The sequence below is a fragment of the Benincasa hispida genome, unplaced genomic scaffold (assembly GCF_027475165.1).
Source record: "Benincasa hispida cultivar pf3 unplaced genomic scaffold, pf3_genome.v1.1 HicScf1848, whole genome shotgun sequence".
NCBI classification, from domain to species: Eukaryota; Viridiplantae; Streptophyta; class Magnoliopsida; order Cucurbitales; family Cucurbitaceae; genus Benincasa; species Benincasa hispida.
In genome coordinates, this window is record NW_028326240.1 from 812,163 (window position 1) to 828,842 (window position 16,680).

General features: G+C 29.5%; 2 pseudogenes; both read left to right on the forward strand.

The window, feature by feature from the left end:
• Positions 1–2,049: 2,049 nt before the first annotated feature.
• On the forward strand, positions 2,050–8,160 carry LOC150030516 (GDSL esterase/lipase At5g03980-like; annotated as a pseudogene).
• Positions 8,161–14,236: 6,076 nt separating this feature from the next.
• LOC150030517 (GDSL esterase/lipase At5g03980-like) lies at positions 14,237–15,763 on the forward strand (annotated as a pseudogene).
• The last annotated feature ends 917 nt before the right edge of the window (positions 15,764–16,680 follow it).

Below are 16,680 nucleotides of genomic sequence, written 5' to 3' on the forward strand. Positions count from 1 at the left end.
TCAAAAATTTTCCGCATGGAAAGAGGCACTTATAGTTTTTCCGGTGGAATCTCGAAGGAAACCGTCTCCATTATAAATTTGATAAATTAATCATAGTGAATTAAGAAAGATGTAGAATTAATTACATTGGAATTAAAAAGGTCTTGGTGAAGGTATTTTAGGATTAACGAAAAACCAATCCACGTGTGGATCACGAAATTTGCTATATTTCAAGAGAATTACTTGGTTTGTTATTTCTTCAAATGAAAGTGTTTATAGTGTTATATACCTAATACATAAATTCTTTTTTTGGAAAATATCAAAAAAAAAAATATTTTCCAAAATGTGACATTGATATATTTTTCAAAACAAAAACACAATAAAAAGGTTTATTTTTTTTATGTACGAATAGGAAAAATGTGCATCAAGTCGTTTGAATAAAAGTTAAAATGATATTTTGGTTTGGTTTCGTTTTTTTTTTTAATTTTAAATTTGAATTTTTTTAAATTTTTTTATTGTAGTTGAGGGTTATAGGAATATATTAGATAATTTGAGTAATAAACGTTAAAAAACAACTTATTTTTTATTTAGTCATTATACTTTTTGTCGCTTAAATATTTTTATTCAATTGCTTTTAAATTATAAAGATGTATCTATCTATCTATATATATACTAATTAAATATAATTTCTCATTCGTTTCATGTCATATTAAACCATCCCCATTTTCAATCTCCCGTTCTTCATTTTTTTTTTAATATTTTAATTCGGCATCATTCTCAACGTTAAGCAATAAATGTAATGCCCCCACTACAAATTGAGTGATTTTAATTGCAATTTCTTTTTTTTCCAGAATTTATTTTAAATACAAGCGATTTATATGTAGCTCATATGCTTAAGGAAAATGGTAATATTTTAGGGTTTTTTAATCTTTATAAAAAAGTATATTTTTTGTGTTGAAAATGAAAAATACCATTCCCAAAACTTCAAATAAAATAAGACATTAGGTTTCTCAAGAAAAATTTAAAACTATATAGATCAATCAATAATCTAAATCAAAAAGTTATATATATATATATATATATATATATATATATATGTATGTATATATCATAACTAACATATAATTATTACAAAATTTTATTTAAAAAAAATAATAGATATGTCACAAATTTTTAAAAGAATAGATAAAAATTATAAGAAAATAATGGCCACAAAGTTATTTATAAGTCCAATTTCTTCTAAGTCCGTTTTCAAAAATTAAAGTTTTGAATTTTCAAATTCTTTTTAGGGTTTGGAAATACAATAATTTTATTACAACTAATTTATTAACTTTGAAATAATATAAACATTAGCTTCGTCATTATCTTATCTTAAAAAGATAATTTTAGTTTCATAATTTAATTTTCCTTTAATGTAAATTGCTTTTCTTTTGAAATTTGTTATTCTTTTGGTATATATCTAAAAAGTATTGAGTTTTGAATTTTATTTTTATCCACTCCTATGTTCAATGATAATACATTAAAAAGAAGAATTCAATGTATTTAAATCTACAAAAAGTTTAGTTTATTTTGTTTAACAAAATATGTCTACACAAATATAATTTGACTAAATTGAGTGATCTATCTCTAATTTATCAATGATCAAAAGTAAAATATTAGATTTATTACTACATTGGAATAAAGATTTTATAATCTATTAAATGAAAACCGGATCGAAAATGATGTAAAAAGTAATCTTCTAAAAAATAGTGTTAACAAGCTTAAGTTATAAACTCATATAGATAAATTCAAGGCATTAATCATTTTAGTTTTATAATTTAGATAATATTAATAATATCTATGAATAAGCTTTAAATTTTATTTTTTAAAAAAACACACTATCTTTTTAACTTTTTTAATAAATAAATATAAGGAAATTTGGAATTCCATCACATCCTGAAGGATTAGGAAACAAATCTGAAATCAAAATCCCAAAAGCATTGGGAAGAAAAACTGAACCTATAAATAATCACTGAATTGTTTCACCCTCACCACACTTCCCATAACTACACACACACAAAGCTTTCACTGATGGCGGTTTCAACCAAAATTTCCCTCTCCATTTTTTTCTTCTTCCTTCTTGTTTTTGTAGGTTCATCCAAGTCATCCATGAAAGCTTGCATGTTCGACGCTATATTCCGAACTTGGTGATTCAATCTCCCGACACTGGAAATCTCATTCGCGAAAATCCTAACACTCCATTTTCTCATCTCCTTATGGTCAATCATTCTTCAACAATCCACCGGTCGATGCTCCAACGGTCTACTGATGCTTGATTTTTTGGTAACAATTATTTTTTTAACTTATACATTCTAATTTTTCTTTCACTAATTTCATTCTATAACTCCAAGAAATTCACATCTAATAGTAACAATATCTAATGGTCAAATCTATCTGTAGCTTTAAATGCTGGACTTCCTTTGGTGAGTCCTTATTTGAATAAAGATGCTTTGATGAATCAGGAGTCAACTTTGTCAGTGGCCGGGTTCTACAGCTTTTCTTCTGATTATCTTTCTATGAAGAAAATTTTATCTCCAGTGACTAACTCTTCTCTCGAACATCAACTTGATTGGATGTTCTCTCATTTAACTCTGTTTTGTCACAATCATGAGTAATTAATACCCTTGTACTTTAGTTTCATACATACACTCATTGTTTTTTAGTATTTTCTACATTTTACATTTTGATATTGACAATTGCATATTTTATATGTTGTGTAGATTGCAATGAGAAATTAAGGAGTGCATTGTTCTTGGTGGGTGAGATCGGTGGCATGAGCTATAACTACGCACTATTTCAAGGCAAAACTATACAAGAGGCAAAAGACATGGTGCCAAATGTTGTTTCAAACCATAAAGACTGCTGTTTTGAGGTAAATTTTTGTCTAGAATAGATCATATTTTTTTTGGGTTACATATGAATGAGAAGTTTATTTACTTACGTTTCTTTGTTTGTAATACATTTGTAGAAATTTATAAGCTATGGTGCTACTCGGAGTTATTGTTCCCTGGAAACTTTCCAATGGTTGCTTCCCCGTCTATCTCACTGGTGGATTCCAAACCAATGACACATCTGCTTACGATGAACCATTGTTTAAAGGATTTGATGTTTGGCAAGCTATCATAATGTTCAAATCAAGCAAACTATTGAAGTACTAAAAAAAGAGAATCCACATACTATTATCGTATATGGTGACTATTACAATGCATTTTTATGGATTATTCGTCATGCTTTTGTTCTAGGTAATTTTTTTCTCCTTACTCTTATATCATCTTATTACATACAAAAGAATAAAAACATTTCTCAAATTTTTAATGCTTCTAGGATTTGATGAAGGTTCTTTGCAAAAATCATGTTGTGGATTGGAGGAGATTACAACTTTAACCTCATGCAAATGTGTGGTCTACCTGGAGTACAAGTTTGCCAAATCCTAATGAACATATTAGTTGGGATGGAGTCCATTTGACACAAAAGACTTACAAGTTCATGGCACATTGGCTCATCCATCGTTTTTTTATAATTGCATTGTATTGTTTAAATATTTTTATATGGTGGTTTTTTACTTTATTATGAATTTTTATAATAAAGCATTATTCTTATTTTAGCTGCCTATAATTAAAATGCTATATCTTATATAAAAGATTTTCTTTTTTAAACCCCAATATATACGAAACTCAACCAATGCCCTCGCAATTGCTCAATTCGACCAATTTATAACATGACAATGCATATGGAAGATTAATTATGGTAATTAAATGAAAGATTAAAGTTTCTCAAAGTTAGAAATAGTTGTAATTAAGTTATATAATTGGTAAGTAGTATATATATTATCAAACAGTACTTTTAGTACTTTTAGGCCCTGTTTGGTACAACAATTGGTTTTTTTATTTTTAGTTTTTGGAAATTAAGCCTACAAACATCTCTTCTACCTTTAAATTTGTTGACTTGTTATCTACTTATCTAGTCATCTTTTTAGAAACCAAGCCAAATTTGAAGACTAAAAAATTGTTTTAATAATTTTTTTTTTTTTTTTTAATTTTTTTTGCTAAGAATACCAACTATTGTACTTAAAAAAAGTTGCAAACCATTCTACGAAAATGAGAGAAAATAGGTTTAATTTTTTAAAAAAAAAATCAAAAATTGAAAATTGGTTTACCAAATAGGGCCTAGTAATTTTGATTTTTATTTGAAATTTAGTACTAAAAAATATTACTTTGTCTTTTTTTTTCTTTTTTTTTTTTCTCTACTTTTTTGGGATATTATTGAAACTTCTAATTAAGCCTAAGTTTATAGAAAATAAAATAAATAAATAATTTTTTTTCTTAAGAAATTGTAGGTTAAGATTCGGTATTTGGTGTGAGGGCATGGTTGTTGAGACCTTAATCAAAATGAAATTTATAAAATTGATATACAACTAAAATACTTGCATGAGCAAAAATATACTTATTATTAGTTTTAAGTGGATTCGAATAATAAGAAGCTAAACTGAATCTTTTAAGGTAACTTTACAAAATAAGCGCTCGCAAATAAATATAGGGAAGTTTAGATTGACTAAATAAGAAAGTAAATGAAAGATAAAACATGTAAGATTGAAAAAAATCTTAACCAAGGTTTCCAATTCAAGCTAGATAGCTCATTCAATTGTTAATTTTCAATCCTAGGCTTAAATCAAATCAAGAGAATCATGCATTTAACCCCACTTAGCGTGCGTTTGGGATTACTTTCAGGATGGAATTGAAAACCACAAAATTTTTTATCATTTTTTACATTTGAGAGAAAAACAGATTTGATTAAATATGTTAAAATCACTTTTAGAAACATGTTAATTTCTGTCTATTTTTAAAAGCAATAGCCTATTAGCTTTTAGATTTTCCAAACATTGTAAAGAGATTTCATGAATATTTAGTTTCAATTTAATACTTTAAATAAGATTATTTTATATATCTATCTATTTCTCACTTAATCAAATCTATTTTATAATTTTCACGAGTGGAATGCATCAAATTAAAAAAAAAAAAAAGTATACCATATTGATAAGTTTTGAAAAAATAAAATCTTTTTTCTTAATATTTAAAAAGTTAATCGGTAACAAATAAAATAATCATTCTAATCGATTACTTAAAATTTAAAATTACAAAGAAAAGTTATTATATTTTAAGGATAGTTTAAGTTTGGGTAGATTTTGAAAAATTGAAAAGGTATAAGCTGTGAAGAGGATGTCAAATAGTTTATTTAATTAGGAAAATATTAATTAATGATACTATGTATATAAGGAGGAAAATTGTCAAAAATAGTTTCCTAAGGTTTTTCAGTTTTCAAAATTAGTACATCTTTTTTGAAATTCATTACAATAGTTTTTCTAGATACATGTATCCCGAGGATTTAGACCACTAAGATTTACTTAATCAACTTTTTATACATTAGCGATTATATTTTGTTTTCTTGTGAAATATCGCCAATATTAATACCGAGATTCTAAACCCATTTTTTTTAAAATATTAAATAATCTTTCAAAAATTATCAAATCTTACTAATTTTTCCAACAATTTGACTATCTTTATCAAATCATATATTAAATTTTTACACTAATTTTTGAAATCTTTAGCCTAATTTATGCTTTCCACAATTATATGAATTTCAAATTTCTAAATTTTCAAAGTGAATTACTAATTATGATTTTCCAGTGGATATCAGGTTCACTGTGATTTTTAAATTTTAGAAAGATCAAATTTGTGAAAAAAATTGGGTAAGATTTGAGAAAATAGTCTCGATATTAATCTACTTGATATTTCATAAGAAAATCCAATATATAGAAGCTTTAATCTGGCTCGAGATAACTGGGATTCTTTTCTTTCTTTTTTCTTTTTTGCAAAATTGATTTTGGGTGAAAGATTTGAAAAATTAGGTAAGATTTTAGATAAATTTTGGTGATAATATAATATTTGAAAAAATTTGTTAGAAACTTGGCAGAAGCAAAAACAATCGATAAAGATAGAAAAATGTATATTTTTAAATAAAATTTGGTAGTCGATCTCGAACAAGATGTACCGAGAAAAATTAGTTTTGAGTTGTCAAAAAGCATATCAGTTTTGAAAAGTGAAAAACTTGATGAGAGACTATTTTTGATAAATTTCTCTATGAAAATTGAAAAACATATTAGAGTAGCATAGTTATGCAGGAAATTAACGAAATCAAGAACAAATAGAAAATTGTAATTAAGGAAAAAGATTTGACCTAGAAGACAAGTTCTTTAAAAGTATGATGGTTCCCCATTTTGAAGTTTGAAGTGAGACCTTCTGTAAACCCTGGTTCCCTAGATAGGCATGTTTAGCCAAGGTAATGTTATAATACATATTTATTAAGTAGAAATTCATGTTTGTTTATAGGGATATGAAAGAAGGGGAAGGAAAATATATTAAAAGAAAAAAACTCAATCATTATTCTGCTGGAGGCACTAGGAGTGAGGTGACGTGCAATCTACTCTTTGAACTCAGGATGCGGCAGAAAGATTAAACAGGAAGTGAAACTTCAAAAGCATGGTTTCGGCAATTGACAAGAGCAAAATTTAGTGAATTCAGTCCATTTGAAAACTGGAGAATCTAGTTTTTTAAATGTTACCTTGTCAGTGAAAGATTGCAAGAGGAGAAGAACAAAAGTGGAGGAATTTGTAGAAGAGGCAGAACCTCGGATTAATCAGGGCCTGAGGTGAAGATTGGAAGCTCCAGGCCAAACTACAAGGAATTTTTAGCTAAAGAAATTTTAAGGTAAGGAAGTTACTCATTTCTAGCAAATTTGTAGAAGGAAGTCCTCTTGAAAAGAGCTCTGGATTTTGAGTTATGAATTTTAAAATTTATAATAGAGAATTGGTACATAAGCAGACAATACTTGGGATTGAACAAACAACCAGTTTCACCGTGGGAGTTATAACGAGAGTCTAGGGATGAAGACTCGCCAATCTCGCTCTAGACAAGAAAAATCTCGCTGGAATTGTGGGCTGAGTATTGCTGGTAAGGTGAGTATCGCTAGGATGAAAATTTTCCAAGAAAAGTTTGATCTCGCTCTAGAGGATCTCGCTGGTATCGCTCTAGAGGATCTCGCTGCCCTTGCTGCGGGGGGATCTCGCTAGTAAGTTGTCTGTGTTGATGAATGTTCCTTTTAAATGAATTAATTGAGGTATTTTACTAAGAATTCTAAGTAGTTAATCGGGAATTATATCTTATCAGGCCAAGAAGAGCTGGAGAAAGCGTATAAACCATTAAGAGCCTAGACGAGTTGTGAGTGACTAAATAAACTTAAGGTTTCCAATACTCATGCATATTATGATCAAGTAAAGCACAATGACATTAATGATGAATTTATACTTCCTCAAGCAACAAATGTTTAGAGAATAACTTAAGCATGTTTCCCGGCCTTATATGTGTGTAACACAGGCTAAGTATGTCGTGCAACCATTACAAAGCTATGTTTCTGATTTTGATATATGCTTCCTAAAGGAAGACTAGAGAGAATGAGTTCTACTGTAAATAAAAGGCAATAGCACAGATATCTTGTAAATACTAGGCAGAGGAACTTAAATTCAGAAATTAACTAACCAATTTGGTACCAAGGAAATTGAGAGGTACTGCAACCAATTTGATACCGAAGGACATTTGAGAAGGTATCTAAGCCAATTTGATACCAAAGACATATGAAGATATCTTAGTAGCATGATACTGAAGGACAAAATTGAAGTATCTGATAAGCAAGTATCTAAGATATGTGGTACTTAGTTTGGCCATGTGCAGAAGTAGACAATGATGAATGATGGAGACGAAAGCCCTGTGGGTCAATTTTGGTACCGATAATAAAAGTTTGGGAGCAAGAGCATTTAGGCTCGTTCTCAACTAGGGAATAATAATGTTAATGATGTCTGCGAATGGTTTAAAGCTACATTTCGAGACAATTGCTTCAGTTTAATCATTGGTATATTTACAATGTTGTATAGAGATGTTATGCTTGTTGCTTTACGATTCTATAGTCACTCGCTGGGCTTTTAGCTTACGGAATTTCTGTGTTTTCCCTTCTCAGGTACAGGTCAGATTCCTCAAGGTTGATCCTGCTTACTGCTTGCCACTAAAAGACTCGGCTTATAAGAAGATTTAGGTATTGATCTGTCTTATGTATACCCATGTTTTGAGAGGGTCCTAGGCTCTTTTGGAGTGTTTGGGCCATTGTGAACGTTTCATCTCTTAATGTTATATCATGGTTGCATGCATGTGTTATATAAAATATTTTTGAAGAACCTTAAGGAGGCATATCAAATTCATACATTATTAATGTTTAACTAGTTGGCATTTAGATTAGAGGGGCTAAGGCGGTTACAGTAGGGCTAGTAACTACGCGGTCATATCCCCTTCTAGTTTTGAGAGGGTAATTTGGGAGAGGGTCTGACACCTCCTAGTAGACCAACATGTAAGATGGGTTTGTTGGGGTTGATGCGCTAAAGTCTCATGTTCTAGTTCTATAGTTTGTAAAATTTTTTGTATGAACGCTTGTGATGTTTAATATATGATATTTTACTTCACACCATGATTTTGCTCACTTGTTTGTTTTATTTGCTTTACCACAAACCAATAAACATAAAATCCTATTTATCTGTATGAACTTAAGCATGTATTTGGTGACATACAAGTGGATCATGTCTTTGAGTGATAATTAAAATGGTCTATAGTATATGGATAAAGTTAGAGGGACAGCTTATCTTGGTAACACAGCGGATGCGCCCGCTTTGTGGAATGGTCACAAGTTTGTAACTTGTCACAGATGGTTCGATCCTAACATTTGTGTAAGGGACATGGAGCGGGGGCAGATCCTATATAAAGAGTTTGTATAAGAGACCTAACCACGAAGTGTTAACGTCTCGTTATATAACACCATTCATGAAAAAGACTTCACTTCACTAGGACGACATAGGTAACATAACCTCAATCCTGAAGTGAGTTGGGAACTCCTGTCATTGAGGGCGGTCCTTTGATTTGTTGGGTGCGAGTGGCCAGGTCGCCGACTCAAACCTACTATTTTTAGGGATTCTTCTGATTTAGGAACAGGGAACTCAGCTGCACAAGATGGAATAAACTCCTTCCCTGAAAAAGGGGCAAGTAGATAGATAGCTCCCTATAAGGGTTGATTCCAGGACTTGAACGATGTGGTGCCACACACAATTCGTTCTCTGGCCCGAGAGGTGTTCACACATAGTTGGACTAAGTAGTATTGTATTGTTCATTAGAGGAATCAATGGTACTTAAGGAGTTAGATGTAATACAGAGGCAAAATGGTAAATTGTCCAGCTGTACTTAACACGAGCATTTGTGAATGGTCATCGTACCTCTGATTGGTTGTTCGGATGGATATAGAAATATATTGTGATAAAAAAAGTTCACTTTGGTCTTTAGTGGAATGTATGGCAGTTAACGAATGGTGGATCCCGTGGCTAAAGAGTTTAACAGATTTATTCACGAACTATTGGAGCTTTGAGCCACAAGTCCATAAGGTCCCCTAGGTAGCTTGGATAAAAGTCGAAAATCAATTTTTGGTTCGGATATTGAAATGTTCATATTGACGTGAGGGACGGAATTTCGAGTGTATATGATATTATTGAAACTGGTTAATTATATATGATACTATAATTGACTATTAAATGTATGAGATACATTATTTTGGAGGAAATAAGATAAAATATGTATTTATATCAAATAAGGAGAAATTCTTACTATAGTGGATATATGATATCAAACTATAGATTAAGAAATATAATTAATTATATTCATTTTAATTAGGGGGTTTATTGGGTATTTATGTGATATATAAATTTGACTAAATCAAGTATTTATCAATATTAATTTATCAATGATCAAAAGTAAATGGTTAGATTTAATTTCATTAGAATAAAGATTTCTTTTTTTAAAAAAAAAATAACTCGCATTGTAAATATATACAGTGAAACTGAAAATTAGATGAGGGTGTTCATACGAGATTTCAAGAGAAAATTTATTTCGTGGAACTTCAACTTTGTATATGTATTAAGTTTGTGGAAAGTGAATAAAATTTCTAATACATAATATTTTGATGCTGCTCAAAAATAAATTTATAGTCTTTAAGCTGGTTTGATCTTCTTGAATGATCGGCCTTTGGACTTGATGATCATCTTTGGGCTTGTTGATCTTCTTGGATGATCGACCTTTTGGGCTTGATGTTCTTCTGGACGATCGGCCTTTGGGCTTATTGATTGATCGACCTTTGGGCTTGATGATCTTTTGGATGATCGGCCTTTGGGCTTGATGATTTCTTTGGATGATTGGCCTCTAGGCTTGTTGAACTTCTTCAATGATCGACGCCTTTGGGCTTGTTGATTGGATGATTGGCCTTTGAGTTTATTGATCTTCTTGGATGATCGGCCTTTGGGCTTATTGGTCCTTTTTGTGATCGACCTTTGGGACTTATTGATCTTCTTGGATGATCGGCTTTTGGGGATGATCGGCCTTTGGGCTTGATGATCTTCCGAAGAAACTTTTTTCGTAGAGTTGAACTTTGAGTTGGTGTTGATGTTGATGTTGATTTGATGCGATGTGGTTCGAATCTCTAGTACTTGATCCTCTGATCTCTTTCAGTGAATGCGTACATTTGAAGAAGCGAAACGCGTGATGATCTTGGAGTTGAAGTCTTGGATAAAGAATGCTTTTATCTCCGAAGGACTTCAGTCTTCAGGTGTGTGGTAAGCTTTAGGAGTCCTCCGAGTTGTTGGGAGAATTCTCTTGCTATTTGGAATTTAGAATCCCGATCCCTCCAAATGAGGATAGCTTCCCTATTTATAGAGTTCACAGGTGGGCTTGGGCTTGACTTTTGGGTTTGAGGAGATTGAATCTTCAGCTTGTGGTTGTGAAGATACGGGTTTTGTTGAAATCTTCTATATCAAAGTTTCAAATAGTTCAGATCTTTCTTCAGTTCTTCAAAATTTGAGAACTTCAGTCTTCGAAGCTTGATGGGAAGCTTCGGTCTTCAGCACTTGAGAGCCGAGTCTTGAATGTTTGGGAGCTTAAATCTTCAGAGCTTTAATATATCTTCTGGTCTTCAGAGCTTTAGTTATCTCTTCTGATCTTCAAAGCTTTAGTGCTTCTTATCTTTAGAGCTTTGATATGTTTTCAGAGCTTTAGTGACTTCTGATCTTCAAAGCATTTGGAGGAGTTATGTTCTTCAGATTCCTAGAGATTCAGATCTTACAGAGGAGCTTTTGCCTATAATTCTATCTCACCCCCCTCCCAAATGGAGAGATAATGCCTCTATTTATAGAGATTTTTCATGGCCCTTACATGGGCTTGAGCCTAATTACTTTACTGGTCCAAAATTGGGTTTGGGCTAAAGTTGGGCTTGGGCCCAATGTTGGTGGGGCGAAAACTGAGCTTGAGCTTAAGTCTTTAATATTAGCCCAAAATTTCACCATGGGTTTGAATTGGGTTAGGCCCCGACGCGACTTTAATTACTAGGCTCACAATCTAAACTTATAATTTTTCCAATAGGCTCGGGTTTTCAATGATGATGTGGCGACTCGTGATTCGTCGAAATTTCTCATTCAACAAAAGGGCATTTTTGGTTAAAGAAAAGTGAGGGCATTTTAGGGTTAAAAGAAAGTGGGAACAAGTGAATGAGAAGTGCATTTACTATAAATCTTGATGAAGTTTCTGTTTTGCTATCTCCCAACAGAATCTTTAAAACAAAAAACAATATGGTTCAATAAATAAGACTAATTAATAAAAATAAGATGATTTGTAATATTTCACGCTTAAAAAAATTAGTTATAATAAGATAATTATTACATAAAACATCTAAAAATGTATGATTTAGTTATGATTAACAAAAAATCAAATATAAATATAAAAGTCAATTCTCTCTAATATAATATGATAATTTAAAAATTCAAAATAAGATAAATCATAAAATTATAATTTAAAAACAGATGTTTTAGTTAGGATTAAGAGAAAGTATAATATATAAATAAGAAGTCATAAATGATTTAGAAAAATTTAAACATTGTTGAAGATAGAAGGTTGTTTTGTGAGATACAAATTTCATTTATTTTCTAAAATTTTCAATTTTAATGGAAAGAGCACTAATTTAGAAATTTTCGCATGAAAGAGGAATTAGTTTTCGGGTCGAACGAAGGAAACCGTCTCCATTATAAATTTGATAAATTAATCATAGTGTAATTAAGAAAGATGTAGAATTAATTACATTGGAATTAAAAAGGCTGGTGAAGGTATTTTAGGGATGAAACGAAAAACCAATCCACGTGTGGATCACGAAATTTGCTATATTTTCAAGAGAATTTCTTGGTTTGAGTATTTCTTCAAATGAAAGTGTAATTAGTGTTATAGTTACCTAATACATAATTCATTTTTTTGGAAATATCAAAAAAAAAAAATTTTTTGAAATGACATTGATGATATTGTTTCAAAACAAAAACACAATAAAAGTGGTTTATTTTTTTATGTACGAATAGGAAAAATGTGCATCAAGTCGTTTGAAAAAAGTTAAAATGATAGTTTGGTTTGGTTTCGTTTTTTTTTTTTTTTAATTTTAAATTTGAATTTTTTAAATTTTTTTGTTGTAGTTGATGGGTTATAGGAATATATTAGATAATTTGAGTAATAAACTATAAAAACAACTATTTTTTTATTTAGTCAGTATACTTTTTGTCGCTTAAATATTTTTATTCAATTGCTTTTTAAATTATAAAAGATGTATCTATCTATCTATATATAATTACTAAACAAACACTTTCTCATTTCGTTTCAGAGATGTTTCATGTCTATATTAAACCCACCCATTTTCAATCTTACCCGTTCTTAATTTTTTTTTAATATTTTAATTCGGCATCATTCTCAACGTTAAGCAATAAAATGTATGCCCCTCAACAAATTGTGAGTTATTTTAATGCAATTTCTTTTTTTTTTTTTTCAAATTTATTGTAAATACACAGCGATTTATATGTAGCTCATATGCTTAAGGAAAATGGTAATATTTTAGGTTTTTAATCTGTTTAAAAAAGTAATATTTTTGTTTGAAAATAGAAAAAAATTACCATTCAAAATCTGCAAATAAAAAAAGACATTAGGGTTTCTCATGGAAAAATTTAAAAAACTATATGATAATCAAATAATCATAAATCAAATATATTATATATAGATATATATATATATATATGTATATATCATTAACTAACATATAATTATTACAAAATTTATTTAAAAAAAATAAATAGATATTCACAAATTTTTAAAAGAATATAATAAAAATTATAAGAAAATAATGGCCACAAAGTTATTTATAAGTCCAATTTCTTCTAAGACCGTTTTCAAAAATTAAAGTTTTGAATTTTCAAATTCTTTTTAGGGTTTGGAAAACCGCGAATCGAGATTTTATTACAACTAATTTATTAACTTTGAAATAATATAACATTATGCTTCGTCATTATCTTATCTTAAAAAGATAATTATTTTGTTTCATATTTAATTAGAGAGCCTTTAATGTAAATGCTTTTTCTTTTGAAATTTGTTATTCTGTTGGTAATATCAAAAAAGATATTGAGTTTTGTATTTTATTTTATCCATCTCCTATGTTCAATGATAATACATAAAAAAAAAATTCAAATGAATTTATATCTACAAAAGTTTAGTTTATTTTGTTTAACAAATATGTCTACACAAATATAATTTGACTAAATTGAGTAGATCTATTAATTTATCAATGATCAACCCGTAAAAGTAAAATATTAGATTTAATTACATTGGAATAAAGATTTTATAATCTATTAAAATAAAACCGGATCGAGAAAATGATAAAAAGATATCTTCTTCTAAAAAAATATTGTTAACAAACTAAAGTTATAAAACTCATATAGATAAATTCAAGCATTAATCATTTTAGTATTTTATAATTTAGAATAATATCTATGAATAAGCTTTAAAATTAAATTTTATTTAAAAAAACACACTATCTTTTTAACTTTTTATAATAAATATAGGGAAATTTTGGAAATTCCTTCACATCCTTGAAGGATTAGGAAACAAATCTGAAATCAAAATCCAAAAAGCATTGGGAAGAAAAACTGAACCTATAAATATTCACTAAATTGAAATTCACCCTTCACCACTTCCCTAACTTCTCACACACAAAGCTTTCACTGATGGCGGTTTCAACCAAAATTTCCCTCGTCTTTTCTTTCTTCTTCTTCTTGTTTTGGTTCATCCAAAGCTCATCCACTGAAAGCTTGCATGTTCGACGCTATATACCAACTTGTGATTCAATCTCCGACACTGGAAATCTCATTCGCGAAAATCCCTAACACTCCATTTTCTCATCTTCCTTATGGTCAAAATCATTCTTCAACAATCCCACCGGTCGATGCTCCAACGGTCTACTGATGCTTGATTTTTCAACTTTGGTAACAATTATTTTGAAACTTATACATTCTAATTTTTCATTCACTAATTCATTCTATAACTCCAAGATAATTCACATCTAATAGTAACAATATCTAATGGTCAAATCGATATCTGTAGCTTTTAAATGCTGACTTCCTTTGGTGAGTCCTTATTTGAATAAAGATGCTTTGATGAATCATGGAGTCAACTTTGCAGTGGCCGGTTCTACAGCTTGGCCTTCTGATTATCTTTCTATGAAGAAACTTTTTATCTCCAGTGACTAACTCTTCTCTCGATCATGCAACTTGATTGGATAGTTCTCTCATTTCAACTCTGTTTGTCACAATCAAAGAGGTAATTAATTACCCTTGTACTTTAGTTTTATACATACACTCATGTTTTTTAGTATTTTACTACATTTTTACATTTTGTTATTGACAATTTCATATTTATATGTTGTGTAGATTGCAAATGAGAAATTAAGGAGTGCATTGTTCTTGAGGTGGGTGAGATCGGTGGCAATGACTATAACTACGCACTATTTCAAGGCAAAACTATACAAGAGGCAAAAGACATGGTGCCAAATGTTGTTCAACAACCATAAAGATCTGCTGTTGAGGTAAATTTTTCATCTATAAGATCAAATTTTTTTTGGTTATCATATGAATGAGAAGTTTATTTTACTTACGTTTCTTTTGTTTGTAATATTTGTAGAAAGTTATAAGCTATGGTGCTACTCGAGTTATTGTTCCTGGAAACTTCCAATTGGATGCTTCCCCGTCTATCTCACTGGATTCCAAACCAATGAAACATCTGCTTACGATGAACTCCATTGTTTAAAGGATTTGAATAGTTTGGCAAGCTATCATAATGATCAAATCAAGCAAACTATTGAAGTACTAAAAAAAGAGAATCCACATACTATTATCGTATATGGTGACTATTACAATTTGCATTTTTATGGATTATTCGTCATGCTTTTGTTCTAGGTAATTTTTTTCTCCTTACTCTTATATCATCTTCTTAACATACAAAAGATTAAAACATTTCTCAAATTTTTAATGCTTCTAGGATTTGATGAAGGTTCTTTGCAAAAATCATGTTGTGGGATTGGAGGAGATTACAACTTTAACCTCATGCAAATGTGTGGTCTACCTGGAGTACAAGTTTGCCCAAATCCTAATGAACATATTAGTTGGGATGGAGTCCATTTGACACAAAAGACTTACAAGTTCATGGCACATTGGCTCATCCATGACATTTTTCCAAAATTGCATTGTATTGTTTAAATATTTTTTTATGGTGGTTTTTTACTTTATTATGAAATTTTATTAATAAAGCATTCATATTCTTTTTAGCTTCCTATAATTAAAATGCTATATCTTATATTAATTTTCTTTTTTAACCCAATATATACGAAACTCAACCAATGCCCTCGCAATTGCTCAATTCGACCAATTTATAACATGACAATGCATATGGAAGATTAATTATGGTAATTAAATGAAAGATTAAAGTTTCTCAAAGTTAGAATAATAGTTGTAATTAAGTTATATAATTGGTAAGTAGTATATAATTATCAAACAGTACTTTTAGTACTTTTAGGCCCTGTTTGGTAACAATTTGGTTTTTTTATTTTTAGTTTTTGGAAATTAAGCCTACAAACATCTCTTCTACCTTTAAATTTGTTGACTTGTTATCTACTATCTAGTCATCTTTTTAGAAACCAAGCCAAATTTTGAAGACTAAAAAATTGTTTTAAATAATTTTTTTTTTTTTTTAATTTTTTTTTGCTAAGAATCCAACTATTGTACTTAAAAAAGTTGCAAACCATTCTACGAAAATGAGAGAAAATAGGTTTAATTTTTTTAAAAAAAAATCAAAAATTGAAATTGGTTACCAAACAGGGCCTTAGTAATTTTGATTTTTATTTGAAATTTAGTACTAAAAAATATTACTTTGTCTTTTTTTTTTTCTCTACTTTTTTGGGATATTATTTGAAATATCTAATTAAGCCTAGTTTATAGAAAACTAAAATAAATAAATAATTTTTTCTTAAGAAATTGGTTAAGAATTCGGTATTTGGTGAGGGCATGGGTTGTGAGACCCTTAATCAAAATGAAATTTATAAAATTGATATACAACTAAAAAAAAATACTTGCATGAGCAACAATATACTTATTACTTATTAGTGGATTAAGTCGAA